The 21015-nt window shown below is 35.3% G+C and overlaps 42 non-coding genes across 42 annotated transcripts; all 42 read left to right on the top strand.

Moving 5' to 3' along the window:
• The first annotated feature begins 10310 nt into the window (after positions 1 to 10310).
• Positions 10311 to 10383, top strand: Trnar-ccu (transfer RNA arginine (anticodon CCU)). The gene has a single exon. It is a non-coding gene; the product is annotated as a tRNA-Arg (tRNA).
• A 184-nt stretch (positions 10384 to 10567) lies between these two features.
• Trnar-ccu (transfer RNA arginine (anticodon CCU)) lies at positions 10568 to 10640 on the top strand. Its single transcript has one exon. It is a non-coding gene; the product is annotated as a tRNA-Arg (tRNA).
• A 184-nt stretch (positions 10641 to 10824) lies between these two features.
• Trnar-ccu (transfer RNA arginine (anticodon CCU)) lies at positions 10825 to 10897 on the top strand. The gene has a single exon. It is a non-coding gene; the product is annotated as a tRNA-Arg (tRNA).
• Positions 10898 to 11081: 184 nt separating this feature from the next.
• Trnar-ccu (transfer RNA arginine (anticodon CCU)) lies at positions 11082 to 11154 on the top strand. The gene has a single exon. It is a non-coding gene; the product is annotated as a tRNA-Arg (tRNA).
• A 184-nt stretch (positions 11155 to 11338) lies between these two features.
• Trnar-ccu (transfer RNA arginine (anticodon CCU)) lies at positions 11339 to 11411 on the top strand. Its single transcript has one exon. It is a non-coding gene; the product is annotated as a tRNA-Arg (tRNA).
• Positions 11412 to 11595: 184 nt separating this feature from the next.
• Trnar-ccu (transfer RNA arginine (anticodon CCU)) lies at positions 11596 to 11668 on the top strand. The gene has a single exon. It is a non-coding gene; the product is annotated as a tRNA-Arg (tRNA).
• Positions 11669 to 11852: 184 nt separating this feature from the next.
• On the top strand, positions 11853 to 11925 carry Trnar-ccu (transfer RNA arginine (anticodon CCU)). The gene has a single exon. It is a non-coding gene; the product is annotated as a tRNA-Arg (tRNA).
• Positions 11926 to 12109: 184 nt separating this feature from the next.
• Trnar-ccu (transfer RNA arginine (anticodon CCU)) lies at positions 12110 to 12182 on the top strand. The gene has a single exon. It is a non-coding gene; the product is annotated as a tRNA-Arg (tRNA).
• A 184-nt stretch (positions 12183 to 12366) lies between these two features.
• Positions 12367 to 12439, top strand: Trnar-ccu (transfer RNA arginine (anticodon CCU)). The gene has a single exon. It is a non-coding gene; the product is annotated as a tRNA-Arg (tRNA).
• Positions 12440 to 12623: 184 nt separating this feature from the next.
• Trnar-ccu (transfer RNA arginine (anticodon CCU)) lies at positions 12624 to 12696 on the top strand. Its single transcript has one exon. It is a non-coding gene; the product is annotated as a tRNA-Arg (tRNA).
• A 184-nt stretch (positions 12697 to 12880) lies between these two features.
• Trnar-ccu (transfer RNA arginine (anticodon CCU)) lies at positions 12881 to 12953 on the top strand. The gene has a single exon. It is a non-coding gene; the product is annotated as a tRNA-Arg (tRNA).
• A 184-nt stretch (positions 12954 to 13137) lies between these two features.
• Trnar-ccu (transfer RNA arginine (anticodon CCU)) lies at positions 13138 to 13210 on the top strand. The gene has a single exon. It is a non-coding gene; the product is annotated as a tRNA-Arg (tRNA).
• A 184-nt stretch (positions 13211 to 13394) lies between these two features.
• Positions 13395 to 13467, top strand: Trnar-ccu (transfer RNA arginine (anticodon CCU)). The gene has a single exon. It is a non-coding gene; the product is annotated as a tRNA-Arg (tRNA).
• Positions 13468 to 13651: 184 nt separating this feature from the next.
• On the top strand, positions 13652 to 13724 carry Trnar-ccu (transfer RNA arginine (anticodon CCU)). The gene has a single exon. It is a non-coding gene; the product is annotated as a tRNA-Arg (tRNA).
• Positions 13725 to 13908: 184 nt separating this feature from the next.
• Positions 13909 to 13981, top strand: Trnar-ccu (transfer RNA arginine (anticodon CCU)). Its single transcript has one exon. It is a non-coding gene; the product is annotated as a tRNA-Arg (tRNA).
• Positions 13982 to 14166: 185 nt separating this feature from the next.
• Positions 14167 to 14239, top strand: Trnar-ccu (transfer RNA arginine (anticodon CCU)). The gene has a single exon. It is a non-coding gene; the product is annotated as a tRNA-Arg (tRNA).
• Positions 14240 to 14423: 184 nt separating this feature from the next.
• On the top strand, positions 14424 to 14496 carry Trnar-ccu (transfer RNA arginine (anticodon CCU)). The gene has a single exon. It is a non-coding gene; the product is annotated as a tRNA-Arg (tRNA).
• Positions 14497 to 14680: 184 nt separating this feature from the next.
• On the top strand, positions 14681 to 14753 carry Trnar-ccu (transfer RNA arginine (anticodon CCU)). Its single transcript has one exon. It is a non-coding gene; the product is annotated as a tRNA-Arg (tRNA).
• Positions 14754 to 14937: 184 nt separating this feature from the next.
• Positions 14938 to 15010, top strand: Trnar-ccu (transfer RNA arginine (anticodon CCU)). Its single transcript has one exon. It is a non-coding gene; the product is annotated as a tRNA-Arg (tRNA).
• A 184-nt stretch (positions 15011 to 15194) lies between these two features.
• On the top strand, positions 15195 to 15267 carry Trnar-ccu (transfer RNA arginine (anticodon CCU)). The gene has a single exon. It is a non-coding gene; the product is annotated as a tRNA-Arg (tRNA).
• A 184-nt stretch (positions 15268 to 15451) lies between these two features.
• Positions 15452 to 15524, top strand: Trnar-ccu (transfer RNA arginine (anticodon CCU)). The gene has a single exon. It is a non-coding gene; the product is annotated as a tRNA-Arg (tRNA).
• A 184-nt stretch (positions 15525 to 15708) lies between these two features.
• Positions 15709 to 15781, top strand: Trnar-ccu (transfer RNA arginine (anticodon CCU)). Its single transcript has one exon. It is a non-coding gene; the product is annotated as a tRNA-Arg (tRNA).
• A 184-nt stretch (positions 15782 to 15965) lies between these two features.
• Positions 15966 to 16038, top strand: Trnar-ccu (transfer RNA arginine (anticodon CCU)). Its single transcript has one exon. It is a non-coding gene; the product is annotated as a tRNA-Arg (tRNA).
• A 184-nt stretch (positions 16039 to 16222) lies between these two features.
• Positions 16223 to 16295, top strand: Trnar-ccu (transfer RNA arginine (anticodon CCU)). Its single transcript has one exon. It is a non-coding gene; the product is annotated as a tRNA-Arg (tRNA).
• A 184-nt stretch (positions 16296 to 16479) lies between these two features.
• Positions 16480 to 16552, top strand: Trnar-ccu (transfer RNA arginine (anticodon CCU)). The gene has a single exon. It is a non-coding gene; the product is annotated as a tRNA-Arg (tRNA).
• Positions 16553 to 16736: 184 nt separating this feature from the next.
• On the top strand, positions 16737 to 16809 carry Trnar-ccu (transfer RNA arginine (anticodon CCU)). The gene has a single exon. It is a non-coding gene; the product is annotated as a tRNA-Arg (tRNA).
• Positions 16810 to 16993: 184 nt separating this feature from the next.
• On the top strand, positions 16994 to 17066 carry Trnar-ccu (transfer RNA arginine (anticodon CCU)). The gene has a single exon. It is a non-coding gene; the product is annotated as a tRNA-Arg (tRNA).
• Positions 17067 to 17250: 184 nt separating this feature from the next.
• On the top strand, positions 17251 to 17323 carry Trnar-ccu (transfer RNA arginine (anticodon CCU)). The gene has a single exon. It is a non-coding gene; the product is annotated as a tRNA-Arg (tRNA).
• Positions 17324 to 17507: 184 nt separating this feature from the next.
• Trnar-ccu (transfer RNA arginine (anticodon CCU)) lies at positions 17508 to 17580 on the top strand. The gene has a single exon. It is a non-coding gene; the product is annotated as a tRNA-Arg (tRNA).
• A 184-nt stretch (positions 17581 to 17764) lies between these two features.
• On the top strand, positions 17765 to 17837 carry Trnar-ccu (transfer RNA arginine (anticodon CCU)). Its single transcript has one exon. It is a non-coding gene; the product is annotated as a tRNA-Arg (tRNA).
• Positions 17838 to 18021: 184 nt separating this feature from the next.
• Trnar-ccu (transfer RNA arginine (anticodon CCU)) lies at positions 18022 to 18094 on the top strand. The gene has a single exon. It is a non-coding gene; the product is annotated as a tRNA-Arg (tRNA).
• A 184-nt stretch (positions 18095 to 18278) lies between these two features.
• On the top strand, positions 18279 to 18351 carry Trnar-ccu (transfer RNA arginine (anticodon CCU)). The gene has a single exon. It is a non-coding gene; the product is annotated as a tRNA-Arg (tRNA).
• A 184-nt stretch (positions 18352 to 18535) lies between these two features.
• On the top strand, positions 18536 to 18608 carry Trnar-ccu (transfer RNA arginine (anticodon CCU)). Its single transcript has one exon. It is a non-coding gene; the product is annotated as a tRNA-Arg (tRNA).
• A 184-nt stretch (positions 18609 to 18792) lies between these two features.
• On the top strand, positions 18793 to 18865 carry Trnar-ccu (transfer RNA arginine (anticodon CCU)). Its single transcript has one exon. It is a non-coding gene; the product is annotated as a tRNA-Arg (tRNA).
• A 184-nt stretch (positions 18866 to 19049) lies between these two features.
• Positions 19050 to 19122, top strand: Trnar-ccu (transfer RNA arginine (anticodon CCU)). The gene has a single exon. It is a non-coding gene; the product is annotated as a tRNA-Arg (tRNA).
• A 184-nt stretch (positions 19123 to 19306) lies between these two features.
• Positions 19307 to 19379, top strand: Trnar-ccu (transfer RNA arginine (anticodon CCU)). Its single transcript has one exon. It is a non-coding gene; the product is annotated as a tRNA-Arg (tRNA).
• Positions 19380 to 19563: 184 nt separating this feature from the next.
• On the top strand, positions 19564 to 19636 carry Trnar-ccu (transfer RNA arginine (anticodon CCU)). The gene has a single exon. It is a non-coding gene; the product is annotated as a tRNA-Arg (tRNA).
• Positions 19637 to 19820: 184 nt separating this feature from the next.
• Trnar-ccu (transfer RNA arginine (anticodon CCU)) lies at positions 19821 to 19893 on the top strand. The gene has a single exon. It is a non-coding gene; the product is annotated as a tRNA-Arg (tRNA).
• A 184-nt stretch (positions 19894 to 20077) lies between these two features.
• Trnar-ccu (transfer RNA arginine (anticodon CCU)) lies at positions 20078 to 20150 on the top strand. Its single transcript has one exon. It is a non-coding gene; the product is annotated as a tRNA-Arg (tRNA).
• Positions 20151 to 20334: 184 nt separating this feature from the next.
• Trnar-ccu (transfer RNA arginine (anticodon CCU)) lies at positions 20335 to 20407 on the top strand. The gene has a single exon. It is a non-coding gene; the product is annotated as a tRNA-Arg (tRNA).
• Positions 20408 to 20591: 184 nt separating this feature from the next.
• Trnar-ccu (transfer RNA arginine (anticodon CCU)) lies at positions 20592 to 20664 on the top strand. Its single transcript has one exon. It is a non-coding gene; the product is annotated as a tRNA-Arg (tRNA).
• Positions 20665 to 20848: 184 nt separating this feature from the next.
• Trnar-ccu (transfer RNA arginine (anticodon CCU)) lies at positions 20849 to 20921 on the top strand. Its single transcript has one exon. It is a non-coding gene; the product is annotated as a tRNA-Arg (tRNA).
• Positions 20922 to 21015: the final 94 nt, after the last annotated feature.

Genomic DNA, 21015 nt, shown 5'->3' with positions numbered 1-21015 from the left:
GATTTTAAGTGCGTAGTATTCTTCTGAGCCCCTTGTTTCGCTTGAACGTTTTAGTTTTAAACGTCACTCGTAATCGGGAGCAAAGTAGTAGGCATGGACAATACAAGTGCTTCTTCCACATATCAAATAACACGTTTAAATGTATTAGCGATGAATGACGTCAATTGCACGCGGTAGCTTGAATGGTTTTAAACAATGTAGAAAGAGTTCACGCTAAGTGCGTCGCAAGCATATTTTAAAAGCGAGTTGAATTTCAAATATATATGAGATAACACGATATATTGAGGAATAAACATCTGGGAACATGTTTTTCAGTGTTTGTTCTTCACTGACAAAATGTATCTATCTATCTATCTATTATATCATTGTTAAACAGAAAATCTACTATTTTTTGTTTGTTTTCTGATGAGCTTTTCCTGTTGAAATCAAGGGAAAATGTATGTTTTATATGTATCATGAACGTTTTCGATTCTTGGCTGAATTATCATCAGCTGAAAACAGCAATGGGAAAAGCTGGAGAAATATCTTGTAAATCCCTAGTCGTATAGTTTACCTGTATGGACGAACAAAATACGTAAGATTATTTTATCATTTTATGTGACTAAGCTCATTCTATGATCAGGCAATTATTTCGAGACGGACTATTATACTATCTTAATAGTGTATTATCTATCGGTACGTACGTATGTATGTATGTATGTATGTATGTATGTGTGTATTCTATTCTATCTACTATTATATAAAAGTCACTTTATGTGTATATGTGTGTGTTCCTTCCTCATAAGGCTCGCTGTTAGTTTGTAGTTAACGAGCAGCGCGAGCACTGTAAAAGCGGTGGGCGAATGTTTATTTAAATGGACATTTGTTGAGATCATGTGCGAGAACAGATCGCATGGACTGATGAGTAGAACTGCTCACTATTAAGCCGATAGTTGCACGTTCAATCTTCGGCTTAGGAAAGGTGCTGATGAGTTGTGATACAACGAAACAGTGGATGTATATATATATATATATATATATATATATATATATATATATATATATATATATATATATATATATAGCAACAATCCACAAAGAATGCAATCATTTGACCCGTCTTGTGCCGCTCTGCAGTTTGCTTCTCAGAGTACACTTTGAAAAAGTGGAGACAGGCAGATGCAGGTACAGACACATACAGATATAGTGAGTTTTATACATTAGTATTTTAATCGAATAGTTCTTAGTCATATATTTTTTTACATGGGGATCACCACTTATCAAGGCCCGGAAGCCACTCGGGGATAAAGGTTATTTTGTGTACATTAATCAATAGGATAATATCGTAGTAATAGTTCGTATGGAATATTTGATAAATTGTCTTACTTTAAGGGGGCATAAATCAGAAATTTGTTTATGTTGGACTTGAAGACGTCCAAGTTGTAGTCAGGTGGGAAACAGGCAAATGGAAGAGAATTCCACAGGCGTGCACTTCTCAGATAAAACCTATGTTCATGGAATGTACGTTTTGATTTAGGCACAGATAAAGAGTGGGGGAAATTACTGACAGTGGTTTTATATACTTTCCTGTTAACTGTTCATTTTCATGTTATTTCAGTTAGCTCTTTTAAATCATGGGACCTCTTCCTAGTGCTATTATTTGAATTACATAGATATTCAAATGTACAATCAAAATTCTCGTCTCGTAAAACAGCAAAAAACTAATTCTCTTTTTTTATATTTAATTTATTTTTGTTATAATTTTTATTTCGTCTTGCCGGATTAAACAAGATAGTCTTACACTTCTAAACTTTTTAAAGGAGGTTTTAATGCATGGGATGGTAGTCGTATTACTTTATCGTAGTTGTAAAATGCCTACCCTCGGAACCCACACGTGTATACAGACAGTCGCAAGGAAAAAGGCTTCCTTCAGTCTTGACAGATTATGGCTACCCACTGTAAGGGTGCCTGCGCGTGAAATTTTTCTGACAACCACACCTCTCCTGATTTGACATTGTTGAATGCCAGTGGCGAGTTAAGGTTCAGGACGACTGGAAACAATGCAGAGATAAGCGGAAATCACGTACAGCGCTTAAAATTCCCAAATGGGCACCCATCTGGTACTATCCAGGCTCGACATTGCTTAACTTCGGTGATCTGGCGGGAACCAGTGTGTCAACGTGATTATGCCGTACAGTCGCAAGGAAACAGAGACAATAAAAGAATTCGACTCATTCTTTTTTCCAGTGCAACAACAGACATTTATTTACAGGTACTTTCCAGAATAACGCATTGTCTATTCTCCGAAAGTCTTCTCGCACTCGAATGTGCTTTACAAGACTTTGTCGAACATGTGGTACTCTGTCTTTGTCTTGCCGTGCTTAGGAAGCGTTTTGCCTGTCGCTCTCGGTCCACGTATGTAACACGTCTATTTCCTTCGTCCCTAAATGCAAAGATCACTTTTTTCTCTTTCTATAATTTCTTTCCTTTCTTTCTTCTTTCTCTCGGTGACGTCACCATGCACACAGCTCGGTTATTTGCGTTTGCGTCCGCGCTCTGTTACAAGAACATCAAGTAGATACTACATCGCTAAGATAGTTTAATAGCACGTTAATAGGAATAGACTTGACTTCAGATAAACACAGTACACACCCCAATTAATGGATTATTTTTTTGTTTTTGTTGTTTTTTTTTGTTTTTGTTTTTTGGAATCCTTTAAGGTGAGACTTCATAATTTGTTCATTTAATAGTGTAGGAATGTTAATTCTTGTAACTTATCCCCAGTAATTACTGCCTTCCATAGTTGTTGTTGTCTAACTACGTTTTGGCCAACTAATAACTCCTGCTTGGGTAGGATTGAAGCCACTATCTTTAGACAATGTTTACCTGGAACGTGACACAGTGGATAGAAGCGTTGAGTCTCTACAATTCCGGGTGAGCATTGTCTGAAGATCGTGGTTTAAATCATACCCAAGCAGGCCATAGGTTTAGTTGGCCAAAACGTGGTGAAACAACATCTATGAAAGGCAGTAATTATTGGGGATAAATTACAACACTTGGCATTCCTCTCCTGTCGCGGTTAATCACTTGAAGAAGGCCAGAGGATGTATTGGCCGAAACGTGGTGAAATAAAAACAGATATGAAGATGAGGATAACAGTCCAGAAAAAAAGAATGAACGCAGATATAGATTAGATTAAATACTTGAAAGTTAATTCACAACAAACACTCGTCTAACTGCAACCACTGCCAACAATTTAAATAACTATCTATGTCTTGCTAAAATTAAATGAAAGTTCCAAGAACAACATTTATTTTACAAGAACTGTCCATCTGTGGAACCCAATGCCGCGGGACAGCTTCTCGGTTGGCTATTGCATGCTCGGTTTAAACCACAATGTAAACAACTCCTTGTTTGGCCGTTTTCTTACATACATTTCTGGTCGATAGCATTACTAATCATCACGCCACCTTATAGTTATTAACCTTTATCTTCAAGTAGCCTTTGAAACTTGATAAGTGGTTACTCCCTAGTAAAAAGTGTGCCTGCTTTTAAATTTTATTTCTATTGGTGTAGTTTGCTTGAAGCATTGTGTTCGAAGTTGATTTTTTTAATACTACAATTATGATTTATTTTCTAACACCATTTGATACGAGCTAAAAATAAATCGATCTAATGACAATATTACAGTATGTAACAGAGCGCGTTTGAGTGCTTGGGAAAATATCAGAAGAGGCTGTAGAATAGATGGCTTTCGAAGATATTAGCAGCAGTAGCCGAAAAAGCACATATGCAAATTAGGTAGTGTGCACGAGAAGAAAAAGAAAAAGTGCAGAGAAAAAAAATGCGCATTGAAAAAAATGGACGTGTAAAGTCGAAGGTGAGAAATGACTGGTGTCGGGGGAGAAAGAAAAATGTGAAACAGGTGAGATGGACATATGGCTCTGCACTTCTAGCGAGAGAAGTTCTTTTCATCTGAAATTAGATTAACAAAACACCGCCGTCTCGACACCAGCTTCGATGGCGGCGTTTTGCTAATCTACTGGTGTCTAGACGGCGGTGTTTTGTTGTCGAGACGGCAGTGTTTTGTTAATCTACTAGTGTCGAGACGGCGATGTTTTGTTAATCTAATTTCAGACGAAAAGAACAGTTCGATAAAACAAGAAGCACACAAAGTAATAATGATAAATGTCTTTTACTAAACAAAAGCCGAGTCGGATTTAATTGTGTTTTGTTTCTTTCTTTCTGGCGAAGCAACAAGTATTCAACATTTACCCTTGTCTGTTCTTCTGTCCGCACTTTTCTCAATAACTATGCCTTGAAATTTTTGGAAATTTTGCACAAACATTAAACATTATATGAGTAAAAAAAGTAAAAGAACGGAGTTTTCGGGAAAACTCCGGTTGCTCCTCCCCTAAGGTTGCCTTTCGGGTTAAAACGGCTAAAATTGACACTTTTGTGCTTATTAAAAAAGATTGATGCCTTGGATTTTAATAAAACTTTCTGAAAAGATATAACTAACTGATTTCTATATAATTGTGTTTGTCTATACTTCGCGATAACTCTTGGATGTGCTCCAGGGGCTCTTTTAGGGCTAATAAAAACACTCCATTTTTGGGACTATTTTACCGTATTTGTCCAAAATTTTCTGTGTATGTCTCTTTAGCAGTTTTGCATGGTGCTGAACTCAAATTTAAATATGTTAAGGCCTTGGGGACTTTAGGGCCAAATGAGGGTGGGTAGCAAATGAAAAACTACACCGTTGTTCATTTTCCCTAGGATTTGACGTCCACTGGGGACTTTTGGAGCTAAATTGGGGGTGGGGTGGGGGAAATGCTGAACTTAGTCATTTTTTTATGCCTCGTTCACTGTTCACTCACGGGGGGGGGTCATGCATGCTTCTCTTGTCAATTATATATTTATTTTTATTTCGTTGTGTGAGAATTAATTCAGAATTATACGTTTGAAATACGTTCAGATTTGATGGGGTCGAAACACCAGTGGTTGACAAATTAACCAATCGGCAAAGCCGTACGCCTAATCAATAGGAAAATACTTATTCAGTAGTCGATAATGAATCAATGTACATTGTTCTCTTCCGCAATTAAACTAAGTCAGTTTGTTCACAGCCAATATAAATCATCTTTTTTTTTTATTACATTTCCACCCCCAAACAAGACACATTGCCGCTTTGATATAGGGGGCTACTATTAGGGATACAGGCTACAGGGGTACTAGGTGGGGAGTTGGGCAGCAAAATGTCGGTGCACGTTACACTTGAATTTAAGAAAGGGTATCACTCTGAATTTGAGAATGAATCAGACATAACTGTTAAATTGATGATTGCAATTAACATGGATGGATAAGCAAATAGGAGCTAACAGACACGAACAATAAAAGCAGATAGTATATATATATATATATATATATATATATATATATATATATATATATATATATATATATAGGGTGACCCAAATAAAACGGGCACAACTATAATTAGGCCATGTTTCTCAGTGTTTTGTCCGAATGAAATGAATCTTTGGTCATAACTAGTTTATTATATTCAAAACATCACATCAAAACACTAGGGTATTTGGCCTTTTTTTATCTCCGTTGATTGTAAAATGCTCAGAAAAAAACAATTGAATGTCCTCTGTTTTTTTAGGGGTCACCCTGTATATATTTGTTAGATTTCATGGCACTTGTGAGATGCGACATTGTTTGCCTGTAAAAATAATTATATATATATATATATATATATATAATATATATAATTATATATATATATATATATATAATTATATATATATATATATATATATATATATATATATATATATATATATATATATACCATGACAGCTAACAAACCAGAAGTTCAAGCCTCGAGGTTCGCCCTTATTTGTACTCATCAGTTAGACATATCCGACCTCAGGATTCGAAACCCGAGCCTCCTACATGCGAGGCGAGCACTCTGCCATCTGATCAAACACAATAGAGTCTACATACTAACACAGATCCAACAAACCGCGGCGAAATCCGACTATGGAATGAATCTACTTCGTCTCGAACAAGATATGTGATCATCCAACCAAGCTGTTCTTAATAAAAATGTAAAATAGTTGTTAAAATAAATTGTTCAAAGTAAAAGTACCAGAAAAACATTTTATATAAGCGTGTGTGTGTGTGTGTGTGTGTGTGTGCGTGTGTGTGTGTGCGTGCGTTTGTGTGTGTGTGATGGAAAGAAAATACTTCTGATTGTTATCTAGTTATATAAAACTGCTTGGTAAATTTTCACAAATAAATACAAAATGCAACAGAAGGCTAAATATGGAATATGCGCTTGTCTGATATTTATGAGTCTTATTCCATCTTAACTATAAAATTTAACTGGTCCTATCTCACATGTAAAAATAAACAGTCATAAAAAATATAGTATCTAACTAATATAACCGTATGACTTACTAAAACAACTTTATTAATCAAAACCCCATTGTTACATCCTTACTTTAAAGGGGCTATTGGTGAAAGACAAATGGGGTTTATTTACAAGGGAATACAGGTGACATAAGAGTTACTCGACATCTTGTCTTATTCTCTTCCTGTTTTTTTCTTTCTCTCTCAGTCACGTGAGAGGGTATAGTTCATTTCATCTATGAAGGGATGTTAGGTCATTCCATTACATCACCCATATTCTTAAAAATATGTTTTAAATAAAAGATAACTACTGAGCGAAAAGTATAATATAATCAAGAGAAAACTACATATATAGGTGGTCACAGTCGTAAAAGCTTACGCATGTATTATTTCTATATAAATAAATAGCAAAGATTTTATATAATTTTCGACATTATAGGATTTTTAAAAAAAAAAACCTATGCACGACTTTTACTCTCATCATTTACAGATACAACTAAAGTGTGTGCCCATCCCACAATCTATAATTTTTGTTTCTTTTTAATAGTTATTATTTTTTTATCTGGCTGTAATTCTCTCTCGAATACGTAATCTCACTGAGAGCGTATTAAGTCTTTAATCCTGGTGAGATTCAGTCCACTTCCGTAACTCAAATTAACCGCTTACTTTTATTTATATGAAAATTTCTTCGTATGTAGCTCGTTTATTTCTACAACTATTGAGTCTAGAAAAACTTGTTAAAATCGTATGAGTAAAAATCTCAGCCAAATAATAAATCATTAAAAAAAACAATGTAATTAACATTGTTATATAGGGGTTTCATTAAAGAGAGTCTTAGAGAGAGTAAGATGTTGTAAGACTCAGAGAGAGAGACAGAGAGAGAGAGAGAGAGATTTTGTTGTAAGAGAGATTGTTCGTTTATAATTATTCCTGTATTTTAAATGTTCATTACTTGGACGTGTAGATATGAAGAAAGCTCTTAGAATGATGAGATAGTGTTCAGCAGTCTTAGTGTAGATATGATGTAGATTCACATTGTGGATATGAGATGTCGAGACGTGTATGTAATGACATTTTATAACACAGACATATAATAACAATACAATTTACCTTTTTGTAGAAATCACAAACACAAAGATGAGCTTTATCACAAACACATGATGAATTTATTTCATCCGAATTAACAATTTACTGGACATTCCATTTAAACCTATTGTTCTTTAAAACTTATGTCCAGGGTTCGATTTCTGCTTTCTCTTATTTCATTTTAACTAATCTCTCTATTTTTATACTTACATGAACAGGGGACAGCCCTTATCATGTAACATCCCTCCCTTCCATATTTCACAAAAAAAAAATGTATGCATTTTTAACTTTAGTACATTTTTTTTATTTTTACATCTACACAACCATACGGCTAGAAAGATCAGGCTAAAAAAACACAAAAAAAAATCTCTTTCAGTCAGCCCTTCACGGCCGACTTCACAATTATTTATTTTTTTATAAGATCAGAACCTTTCTGATCTTTGTGGCATTTACTTTTTGGGTGTAGGGTATTTACCTATGATTCACATCAGCTATTTTCCAGCCACCCATATGCCGCAGACTAGAAGTTTTCACCTTTCTCGAAAAGGACGACTTCCTTCGTCTCAAAAGTGTTCTGATCTCTCTTTCCGCATGGTTAGTCTTATCAAGTATGGCTTTGTTTTTTATTCTATAACTATCTTATACGGGACATACCAAAGCTCATATACTTAAATCTTTGTGGTTGGCCTCAGAAGTTTAAGATATCCCTTTTTACTCTCATACGGATTCACTCGGATTTCCTTGCTTGGATTCTTGAAACTTCGATGAGGATTTAGAAATATCACCCCTAACTAACTAACACCTTTCGCGCCCAACACCTTAATTGCGCCTAAATTCTATCTAATTGCCCGATTTTTTGTGATTTTTCTTTTCTCTCACCAGGGCTTCCAAGATCCAGCAGATATATTCCACATTCATGCTTCTCTAAAAAAATACAAGGTTATATCTTTCTTACGTAACCTACAGCATATTTTTGCCTGTCTCTTAGTTCATTAAGCAATATGTGATTGCCTAGGGACTACCTCTCATCGGTTTACTGGTCCCCTTAAGAATTTTCGTATTCTTTCCAACACCAGTTTATTAATTAAGCCAAGACTTACTACTTGCTTGGAGTCGGTACGTGCAACCAGCTTATTTTAAGCACTTAATTAACCAGGTTCCCAAATTTTTCCTATAGGGGCACTTCTTGTGCTTATCAATCCCTACCAAGTCACTTTTCTTGGAGAAAAATTTTTAGGATCTCTAAAAAAAACAACAAAACCAAATGCTAAAACAAAACGTCTTTCTTACGGCTTATCACATCTAAAAACTCTCCAAATACCCGTTTACGTAATTTTAATTCTTGTCCCCCTTCTAAAATTCTAACTGAATCTGTAAGCCAACCATACGTCTTAACTTATTTTCTACTAGATCATTTTAATCTAATGTATATTTACGGATAACTTTGAATTCTTGCTGTGAAAATCATAACATTACATACATAAGACAATTTACAATATTTGTTCCACATCATAAAAACATTTTCAAAAAAAAATACTTAATACATTTAAACATTTTGCAACAGTTATAACTTTTTTTTAACAACAAAAAAAATCATCTGTAACAAACAACAATTCAACAGTCTGTCCAAAACAATTGTCCCCTTTTTTTTTTCAAAAACAAAATAAATGAACACACAAAAGCCGAAAAGTTCACTATGAAGACAAAATGCATTTCCAAACAATTTACACCTGTTTCAGAAAGTACATGCGACCTTTGAAAAATTCCTGTTTTGATTGACAGATTAAATTCAACAATTCCTCCAAACGATTTCATATTGACACAGATTTTCTAATTACACTTCTACAAATTTCCAAACAATAATGGATTACACAATCTCTGCATTTGCGTGTATGTGTGTGTGTGTGTGCGTGTGTGTGTGTGTGTTTTTTTAACAGACCAATTCATTTATCAATGAATTACACATGGTGACTTGTTTACTATTTTTTCCATTACAACGAATTTCTTTTTACGGCATATCGGCCTTTTCTTCTTTTTCTTTTTAATATTTCTTGTATCTTTTGTTTTCTGTGTGCGTGTGTGATCAAATTTTTTTTTTCTTTTCTTTTTTTTCTTCGCATTTCTGTGATCGTGTATTTTTTTTCCGTTTTCCGTGGTATTATTTATTTATTTATTTTTTAATTATGTTGGACCCTTTTAAAACGTTGTGTTTCTTTTTCTTTTTCGAATTCTGTGATCGTGTAATTTTTTCTTTTTCCGTGATATTATTTATTTATTTTTTTAAATAATGTTGGACCCTTAAAAACGTTGTGTTTCTTTTTTTTTTTTTTTTTTTCGTGGTATCGACCCCAGGTTCGGTTTCTGCATCGCTGATGCAAAAGGTTCACGAACACCAAATTGTGAGTTGTTATATAGTTATTATTAGTATTATTAGACGATACCACCTGTGCGCGTATGTTACGTGAGTTCTTATAAGTAATGATATGAGTCTTAGTGAGACTTCTTGTCTTATTACATATGATGTTGTACCTTAGAGAGAGATGTGTATGTACTGACGTTTATACACAGACATATAATAACAATACAATTTACCTTTTTGTAGAAAAAACAAACACAAAGATGAGCTTTATCACAAACACATGATGAATTTATTTCATCCGAATTAACAATTTACTGGACATTCCATTTAAACCTATTGTTCTTTAAAACTTATGTCCAGGGTTCGATTTCTGCTTTCTCTTATCATGAAACAACATCAACACTTTTAATGAGTGGTAAATCATGTAAAGATTTGTAAACTTTTCCAATTCGTTGCATTAAAAGTAGCCGCCGTGGCCCAATGGATAAGGCACCGGCCTCCTAAGCCGGGGATTGCGGGTTCGAGTCCCGTCGGAGGTGACAAAATTTTTTAAAAATTCTACAACTATTGAGTCTAGAAAAACTTGTCAAAATCGTATGAGTAAAAATCTCAGCCAAATAATAAATCATTAAAAATAAACTATGTAATTAACATCAACACTTTTAATGAATGGTAAATCATGTAAAGATTTGTAAACTTTTCCAATTCGTTGCATTAACAGAAGCCTCCGTGGCCCAATGGATAAGGCACCGGCCTCCTAAGCCGGGGATTGCGGGTTCGAGTCCCGTCGGAGGTGACAAAATTTTTAAAACAATGTAAAACTATTGAGTCTAGAAAAACTTGTCAAAATCGTATGAGTAAAAATCTCAGCCAAATAATAAATCATTAAAAATAAACTATGTAATTAACATCAACACTTTTAATGAATGGTAAATCATGTAAAGATTGGTAAACTTTTCCAATTCGTTGCATTAAAAGTAGCCTCCGTGGCCCAATGGATAAGGCACCGGCCTCCTAAGCCGGGGATTGCGGGTTCGAGTCCCGTCGGAGGTGACAAAATTTTTAAAACAATGTAAAACTATTGAGTCTAGAAAAACTTGTCAAAATCGTATGAGTAAAAATCTCAGCCAAATAATAAATCATTAAAAATAAACTATGTAATTAACATCAACACTTTTAATGAATGGTAAATCATGTAAAGATTGGTAAACTTTTCCAATTCGTTGCATTAAAAGTAGCCTCCGTGACCCAATGGATAAGGCACCGGCCTCCTAAGCCGGGGATTGCGGGTTCGAGTCCCGTCGGAGGTGACAAAATTTTTAAAACAATGTAAAACTATTGAGTCTAGAAAAACTTGTCAAAATCGTATGAGTAAAAATCTCAGCCAAATAATAAATCATTAAAAATAAACTATGTAATTAACATCAACACTTTTAATGAATGGTAAATCATGTAAAGATTGGTAAACTTTTCCAATTCGTTGCATTAAAAGTAGCCTCCGTGACCCAATGGATAAGGCACCGGCCTCCTAAGCCGGGGATTGCGGGTTCGAGTCCCGTCGGAGGTGACAAAATTTTTAAAACAATGTAAAACTATTGAGTCTAGAAAAACTTGTCAAAATCGTATGAGTAAAAATCTCAGCCAAATAATAAATCATTAAAAATAAACTATGTAATTAACATCAACACTTTTAATGAATGGTAAATCATGTAAAGATTGGTAAACTTTTCCAATTCGTTGCATTAAAAGTAGCCTCCGTGACCCAATGGATAAGGCACCGGCCTCCTAAGCCGGGGATTGCGGGTTCGAGTCCCGTCGGAGGTGACAAAATTTTTTAAAAATTCTACAACTATTGAGTCTAGAAAAACTTGTCAAAATTGTATGAGTAAAAATCTCAGCCAAATAATAAATCATTAAAATAAAACAATGTAATTAACATCAGCACTTTTAATGAATGGTAAATCATGTAAAGATTGGTAAACTTTTCCAATTCGGTGCATTAAAAGTAGCCTCCGTGGCCCAATGGATAAGGCACCGGCCTCCTAAGCCGGGGATTGCGGGTTCGAGTCCCGTCGGAGGTGACAAAATTTTTTAAAAATTCTACAACTATTGAGTCTAGAAAAACTTGTCAAAATCGTATGAGTAAAAATCTCAGCCAAATAATAAATCATTAAAAAAAAACTATGTAATTAACATCAGCACTTTTAATGAATGGTAAATCATGTAAAGATTGGTAAACTTTTCCAATTCGTTGCATTAAAAGTAGCCGCCGTGGCCCAATGGATAAGGCACCGGCCTCCTAAGCCGGGGATTGCGGGTTCGAGTCCCGTCGGAGGTGACAAAATTTTTTAAAAATTCTACAACTATTGAGTCTAGAAAAACTTGTCAAAATCGTATGAGTAAAAATCTCAGCCAAATAATAAATCATTAAAAATAAACTATGTAATTAACATCAGCACTTTTAATGAATGGTAAATCATGTAAAGATTGGTAAACTTTTCCAATTCGTTCCATTAAAAGTAGCCTCCGTGTCCCAATGGATAAGGCACCGGCCTCCTAAGCCGGGGATTGCGGGTTCGAGTCCCGTCGGAGGTGACAAAATTTTTAAAAAATTCTACAACTATTGAGTCTAGAAAAACTTGTCAAAATAGTATGACTAAAAATCTCAGCCAAATAATAAATCATTAAAAAAAAACAATGTAATTAACATCAGCACTTTTAATGAATGGTAAATCATGTAAAGATTGGTAAACTTTTCCAATTCGTTGCATTAAAAGTAGCCTCCGTGGCCCAATGGATAAGGCACCGGCCTCCTAAGCCGGGGATTGCGGGTTCGAGTCCCGTCGGATGTGACAAAATTTTTTAAAAATTCTACAACTATTGAGTCTAGAAAAACTTGTCAAAATCGTATGAGTAAAAATCTCAGCCAAATAATAAATCATTAAAAATAAACTATGTAATTAACATCAGCACTTTTAATGAATGGTAAATCATGTAAAGATTGGTAAACTTTTCCAATTCGTTGCATTAAAAGTAGCCTCCGTGGCCCAATGGATAAGGCACCGGCCTCCTAAGCCGGGGATTGCGGGTTCGAGTCCCGTCGGAGGTGACAAATTTTTTTAAAAATTCTACAACTATTGAGTCTAGAAAAACTTGTCAAAATCGTATGAGTAAAAATCTCAGCCAAATAATAAATCATTAAAAATAAACTATGTAATTAACATCAGCACTTTTAATGAATGGTAAATCATGTAAAGATTGGTAAACTTTTCCAATTCGTTGCATTAAAAGTTGCCTCCGTGGCCCAATGGATAAGGCACCGGCCTCCTAAGCCGGGGATTGCGGGTTCGAGTCCCGTCGGAGGTTACAAATTTTGTTAAAAATTCTACAACTATATAGTCTAGAAAAACTTGTCAAAATCGTATGAGTAAAAATCTCAGCCAAATAATAAATCATTAAAAATAAACTATGTAATTAACATCAGCACTTTTAATGAATGGTAAATCATGTAAAGATTGGTAAACTTTTCATATTCGTTGCATTAAAAGTTGCCTCCGTGGCCCAATGGATAAGGCGCCGGCCTCCTAAGCCGGGGATTGCGGGTTCGAGTCCCGTCGGAGGTGACAAAATTTTTAAAAAATTCTACAACTATTGAGTCTAGAAAAACTTGTCAAAATCGTCTGAGTAAAAATCTCAGCCAAAAAATAAATCATTAAAAATAAACTATGTAATTAACATCAGCACTTTTAATGAATGGTAAATCATGTAAAGATTGGTAAACTTTTCCAATTCGTTGCATTAAAAGTAGCCTCCGTGGCCCAATGGATAAGGCACCGGCCTCCTAAGCCGGGGATTGCGGGTTCGAGTCCCGTCGGAGGTGACAAATTTTGTTAAAAATTCTACAACTATTGAGTCTAGAAAAACTTGTCAAAATCGTATGAGTAACAATCCCAGCCAAATAATAAATCATTAAAAATAAACTATGTAATTAACATCAGCACTTTTAATGAATGGTAAATCATGTAAAGATTGGTAAACTTTTCCAATTCGTTGCATTAAAAGTAGCCTCCGTGGCCCAATGGATAAGGCACCGGCCTCCTAAGCCGGGGATTGCGGGTTCGAGTCCCGTCGGAGGTTACAAATTTATTTAAAAATTCTACAACTATATAGTCTAGAAAAACTTGTACAAAATCGTATGAGTAAAAATATCAGCCAAATAATAAATCATTAAAAATAAACTATGTAATTAACATCAGCACTTTTAATGAATGGTAAATCATGTAAAGATTGGTAAACTTTTCATATTCGTTGCATTAAAAGTTGCCTCCGTGGCCCAATGGATAAGGCACCGGCCTCCTAAGCCGGGGATTGCGGGTTCGAGTCCCGTCGGAGGTGACAAAATTTTTAAAAAATTCTACAACTATTGAGTCTAGAAAAACTTGTCAAAATCGTCTGAGTAAAAATCTCAGCCAAAAAATAAATCATTAAAAATAAACTATGTAATGAACATCAGCACTTTTAATGAATGGTAAATCATGTAAACATTGGTAAACTTTTCCAATTCGTTGCATTAAAAGTAGCCTCCGTGGCCCAATGGATAAGGCACCGGCCTCCTAAGCCGGGGATTGCGGGTTCGAGTCCCGTCGGAGGTGACAAATTTTGTTAAAAATTCTACAACTATTGAGTCTAGAAAAACTTGTCAAAATCGTATGAGTAAAAATCCCAGCCAAATAATAAATCATTAAAAATAAACTATGTAATTAACATCAGCACTTTTAATGAATGGTAAATCATGTAAAGATTGGTAAACTTTTCCAATTCGTTGCATTAAAAGTAGCCTACGTGGCCCAATGGATAAGGCACCGGCCTCCTAAGCCGGGGATTGCGGGTTCGAGTCCCGTCGGAGGTTACAAATTTTGTTAAAAATTCTACAACTATATAGTCTAGAAAAACTTGTCAAAATCGTATGAGTAAAAATATCAGCCAAATAATAAATCATTAAAAATAAACTATGTAATTAACATCAGCACTTTTAATGAATGGTAAATCATGTAAAGATTGGTAAACTTTTCATATTCGTTGCATTAAAAGTTGCCTCCGTGGCCCAATGGATAAGGCACCGGCCTCCTAAGCCGGGGATTGCGGGTTCGAGTCCCGTCGGAGGTGACAAAATTTTTAAAAAATTCTACAACTATTGAGTCTAGAAAAACTTGTCAAAATCGTCTGAGTAAAAATCTCAGCCAAAAAATAAATCATTAAAAATAAACTATGTAATTAACATCAGCACTTTTAATGAATGGTAAATCATGTAAAGATTGGTAAACTTTTCCAATTCGTTGCATTAAAAGTAGCCTCCGTGGCCCAATGGATAAGGCACCGGCCTCCTAAGCCGGGGATTGCGGGTTCGAGTCCCGTCGGAGGTGACAAATTTTGTTAAAAATTCTACAACTATTGAGTCTAGAAAAACTTGTCAAAATCGTATGAGTAAGAATCCCAGCCAAATAATAAATCATTAAAAATAAACTATGTAATTAACATCAGCACTTTTAATGAATGGTAAATCATGTAAAGATTGGTAAACTTTTCCAATTCGTTGCATTAAAAGTAGCCTCCGTGGCCCAATGGATAAGGCACCGGCCTCCTAAGCCGGGGATTGCGGGTTCGAGTCCCGTCGGAGGTGACAAAATTTTTAAAAAATTCTACAACTATTGAGTCTAGAAAAACTTGTCAAAATCGTATGAGTAAAAATATCAGCCAAATAATAAATCATTAAAAATAAACTATGTAATTAACGTCAGCACTTTTAATGAATGGTAAATCATGTAAAGATTGGTAAACTTTTCCAATTCGTTGCATTAAAAGTAGCCTCCGTGGCCCAATGGATAAGGCACCGGCCTCCTAAGCCGGGGATTGCGGGTTCGAGTCCCGTCGGAGGTGACAAAATTTTTAAAACAATGTAAAACTATTGAGTCAAGTAAAACTTGTCAAAATCGTGTGAGTAAAAATCTCAGCCAAATAATAAATCATTAAAAATAAACTATGTAATTAACATCAACACTTTTAATGAATGGTAAATCATGTAAAGATTGGTAAACTTTTCCAATTCGTTGCATTAAAAGTAGCCTCCGTGACCCAATGGATAAGGCACCGGCCTCCTAAGCCGGGGATTGCGGGTTCGAGTCCCGTCGGAGGTGACAAAATTTTTAAAACAATGTAAAACTATTGAGTCTAGAAAAACTTGTCAAAATCGTATGAGTAAAAATCTCAGCCAAATAATAAATCATTAAAAATAAACTATGTAATTAACATCAACACTTTTAATGAATGGTAAATCATGTAAAGATTGGTAAACTTTTCCAATTCGTTGCATTAAAAGTAGCCTCCGTGACCCAATGGATAAGGCACCGGCCTCCTAAGCCGGGGATTGCGGGTTCGAGTCCCGTCGGAGGTGACAAAATTTTTAAAACAATGTAAAACTATTGAGTCTAGAAAAACTTGTCAAAATCGTATGAGTAAAAATCTCAGCCAAATAATAAATCATTAAAAATAAACTATGTAATTAACATCAACACTTTTAATGAATGGTAAATCATGTAAAGATTGGTAAACTTTTCCAATTCGTTGCATTAAAAGTAGCCTCCGTGACCCAATGGATAAGGCACCGGCCTCCTAAGCCGGGGATTGCGGGTTCGAGTCCCGTCGGAGGTGACAAAATTTTTTAAAAATTCTACAACTATTGAGTCTAGAAAAACTTGTCAAAATTGTATGAGTAAAAATCTCAGCCAAATAATAAATCATTAAAATAAAACAATGTAATTAACATCAGCACTTTTAATGAATGGTAAATCATGTAAAGATTGGTAAACTTTTCCAATTCGTTGCATTAAAAGTAGCCTCCGTGGCCCAATGGATAAGGCACCGGCCTCCTAAGCCGGGGATTGCGGGTTCGAGTCCCGTCGGAGGTGACAAAATTTTTTAAAAATTCTACAACTATTGAGTCTAGAAAAACTTGTCAAAATCGTATGAGTAAAAATCTCAGCCAAATAATAAATCATTAAAAATAAACTATGTAATTAACATCAGCACTTTTAATGAATGGTAAATCATGTAAAGATTGGTAAACTTTTCCAATTCGTTGCATTAAAAGTAGCCTCCGTGGCCCAATGGATAAGGCACCGGCCTCCTAAGCCGGGGATTGCGGGTTCGAGTCCCGTCGGAGGTGACAAAATTTTTTAAAAATTCTACAACTATTGAGTCTAGAAAAACTTGTCAAAATTGTATGACTAAAAATCTCAGCCAAATAATAAATCATTAAAAAAAAACAACGTAATTAACATCAGCACTTTTAATGAATGGTAAATCATGTAAAGATTGGTAAACTTTTCCAATTCGTTGCATTAAAAGTAGCCTCCGTGGCCCAATGGATAAGGCACCGGCCTCCTAAGCCGGGGATTGCGGGTTCGAGTCCCGTCGGAGGTGACAAAATTTTTTAAAAATTCTACAACTATTGAGTCTAGAAAAACTTGTCAAAATCGTATGAGTAAAAATCTCAGCCAAATAATAAATCATTAAAAATAAACTATGTAATTAACATCAGCACTTTTAATGAATGGTAAATCATGTAAAGATTGGTAAACTTTTCCAATTCGTTCCATTAAAAGTAGCCTCCGTGTCCCAATGGATAAGGCACCGGCCTCCTAAGCCGGGGATTGCGGGTTCGAGTCCCGTCGGAGGTGACAAAATTTTTAAAAAATTCTACAACTATTGAGTCTAGAAAAACTTGTCAAAATAGTATGACTAAAAATCTCAGCCAAATAATAAATCATTAAAAAAAAACAATGTAATTAACATCAGCACTTTTAATGAATGGTAAATCATGTAAAGATTGGTAAACTTTTCCAATTCGTTGCATTAAAAGTAGCCTCCGTGGCCCAATGGATAAGGCACCGGCCTCCTAAGCCGGGGATTGCGGGTTCGAGTCCCGTCGGATGTGACAAAATTTTTTAAAAATTCTACAACTATTGAGTCTAGAAAAACTTGTCAAAATCGTATGAGTAAAAATCTCAGCCAAATAATAAATCATTAAAAATAAACTATGTAATTAACATCAGCACTTTTAATGAATGGTAAATCATGTAAAGATTGGTAAACTTTTCCAATTCGTTGCATTAAAAGTAGCCTCCGTGGCCCAATGGATAAGGCACCGGCCTCCTAAGCCGGGGATTGCGGGTTCGAGTCCCGTCGGAGGTGACAAATTTTTTTAAAAATTCTACAACTATTGAGTCTAGAAAAACTTGTCAAAATCGTATGAGTAAAAATCTCAGCCAAATAATAAATCATTAAAAATAAACTATGTAATTAACATCAGCACTTTTAATGAATGGTAAATCATGTAAAGATTGGTAAACTTTTCCAATTCGTTGCATTAAAAGTTGCCTCCGTGGCCCAATGGATAAGGCACCGGCCTCCTAAGCCGGGGATTGCGGGTTCGAGTCCCGTCGGAGGTTACAAATTTTGTTAAAAATTCTACAACTATATAGTCTAGAAAAACTTGTCAAAATCGTATGAGTAAAAATCTCAGCCAAATAATAAATCATTAAAAATAAACTATGTAATTAACATCAGCACTTTTAATGAATGGTAAATCATGTAAAGATTGGTAAACTTTTCATATTCGTTGCATTAAAAGTTGCCTCCGTGGCCCAATGGATAAGGCACCGGCCTCCTAAGCCGGGGATTGCGGGTTCGAGTCCCGTCGGAGGTGACAAAATTTTTAAAAAATTCTACAACTATTGAGTCTAGAAAAACTTGTCAAAATCGTCTGAGTAAAAATCTCAGCCAAAAAATAAATCATTAAAAATAAACTATGTAATTAACATCAGCACTTTTAATGAATGGTAAATCATGTAAACATTGGTAAACTTTTCCAATTCGTTGCATTAAAAGTAGCCTCCGTGGCCCAATGGATAAGGCACCGGCCTCCTAAGCCGGGGATTGCGGGTTCGAGTCCCGTCGGAGGTGACAAATTTTGTTAAAAATTCTACAACTATTGAGTCTAGAAAAACTTGTCAAAATCGTATGAGTAAAAATCCCAGCCAAATAATAAATCATTAAAAATAAACTATGTAATTAACATCAGCACTTTTAATGAATGGTAAATCATGTAAAGATTGGTAAACTTTTCCAATTCGTTGCATTAAAAGTAGCCTCCGTGGCCCAATGGATAAGGAACCGGCCTCCTAAGCCGGGGATTGCGGGTTCGAGTCCCGTCGGAGGTTACAAATTTTGTTAAAAATTCTACAACTATATAGTCTAGAAAAACTTGTCAAAATCGTATGAGTAAAAATATCAGCCAAATAATAAATCATTAAAAATAAACTATGTAATTAACATCAGCACTTTTAATGAATGGTAAATCATGTAAAGATTGGTAAACTGTTCATATTCGTTGCATTAAAAGTTGCCTCCGTGGCCCAATGGATAAGGCACCGGCCTCCTAAGCCGGGGATTGCGGGTTCGAGTCCCGTCGGAGGTGACAAAATTTTTAAAAAATTCTACAACTATTGAGTCTAGAAAAACTTGTCAAAATCGTCTGAGTAAAAATCTCAGCCAAAAAATAAATCATTAAAAATAAACTATGTAATTAACATCAGCACTTTTAATGAATGGTAAATCATGTAAACATTGGTAAACTTTTCCAATTCGTTGCATTAAAAGTAGCCTCCGTGGCCCAATGGATAAGGCACCGGCCTCCTAAGCCGGGGATTGCGGGTTCGAGTCCCGTCGGAGGTGACAAATTTTGTTAAAAATTCTACAACTATTGAGTCTAGAAAAACTTGTCAAAATCGTATGAGTAAAAATCCCAGCCAAATAATAAATCATTAAAAATAAACTATGTAATTAACATCAGCACTTTTAATGAATGGTAAATCATGTAAAGATTGGTAAACTTTTCCAATTCGTTGCATTAAAAGTAGCCTCCGTGGCCCAATGGATAAGGCACCGGCCTCCTAAGCCGGGGATTGCGGGTTCGAGTCCCGTCGGAGGTTACAAATTTTGTTAAAAATTCTACAACTATATAGTCTAGAAAAACTTGTCAAAATCGTATGAGTAAAAATATCAGCCAAATAATAAATCATTAAAAATAAACTATGTAATTAACATCAGCACTTTTAATGAATGGTAAATCATGTAAAGATTGGTAAACTTTTCATATTCGTTGCATTAAAAGTTGCCTCCGTGGCCCAATGGATAAGGCACCGGCCTCCTAAGCCGGGGATTGCGGGTTCGAGTCCCGTCGGAGGTGACAAAATTTTTAAAAAATTCTACAACTATTGAGTCTAGAAAAACTTGTCAAAATCGTCTGAGTAAAAATCTCAGCCAAATAATAAATCATTAAAAATAAACTATGTAATTAACATCAGCACTTTTAATGAATGGTAAATCATGTAAACATTGGTAAACTTTTCCAATTCGTTGCATTAAAAGTAGCCTCCGTGGCCCAATGGATAAGGCACCGGCCTCCTAAGCCGGGGATTGCGGGTTCGAGTCCCGTCGGAGGTGACAAATTTTGTTAAAAATTCTACAACTATTGAGTCTAGAAAAACTTGTCAAAATCGTATGAGTAAGAATCCCAGCCAAATAATAAATCATTAAAAATAAACTATGTAATTAACATCAGCACTTTTAATGAATGGTAAATCATGTAAAGATTGGTAAACTTTTCCAATTCGTTGCATTAAAAGTAGCCTCCGTGGCCCAATGGATAAGGCACCGGCCTCCTAAGCCGGGGATTGCGGGTTCGAGTCCCGTCGGAGGTGACAAAATTTTTAAAAAATTCTACAACTATTGAGTCTAGAAAAACTTGTCAAAATCGTATGAGTAAAAATATCAGCCAAATAATAAATCATTAAAAATAAACTATGTAATTAACATCAGCACTTTTAATGAATGGTAAATCATGTAAAGATTGGTAAACTTTTCCAATTCGTTGCATTAAAAGTAGCCTCCGTGGCCCAATGGATAAGGCACCGGCCTCCTAAGCCGGGGATTGCGGGTTCGAGTCCCGTCGGAGGTGACAAAATTTTTAAAACAATGTAAAACTATTGAGTCTAGAAAAACTTGTCAAAATCGTATGAGTAAAAATCTCAGCCAAATAATAAATCATTAAA

This window comes from Euprymna scolopes, chromosome 34 (assembly GCF_053919585.1).
Source record: "Euprymna scolopes isolate OS-2025 chromosome 34, ASM5391958v1, whole genome shotgun sequence".
NCBI classification, from domain to species: Eukaryota; Metazoa; Mollusca; class Cephalopoda; order Sepiida; family Sepiolidae; genus Euprymna; species Euprymna scolopes.
The sequence above is the reverse complement of the archived record's forward strand: the minus strand, read 5'-3'. Positions and strand labels throughout refer to the sequence as shown.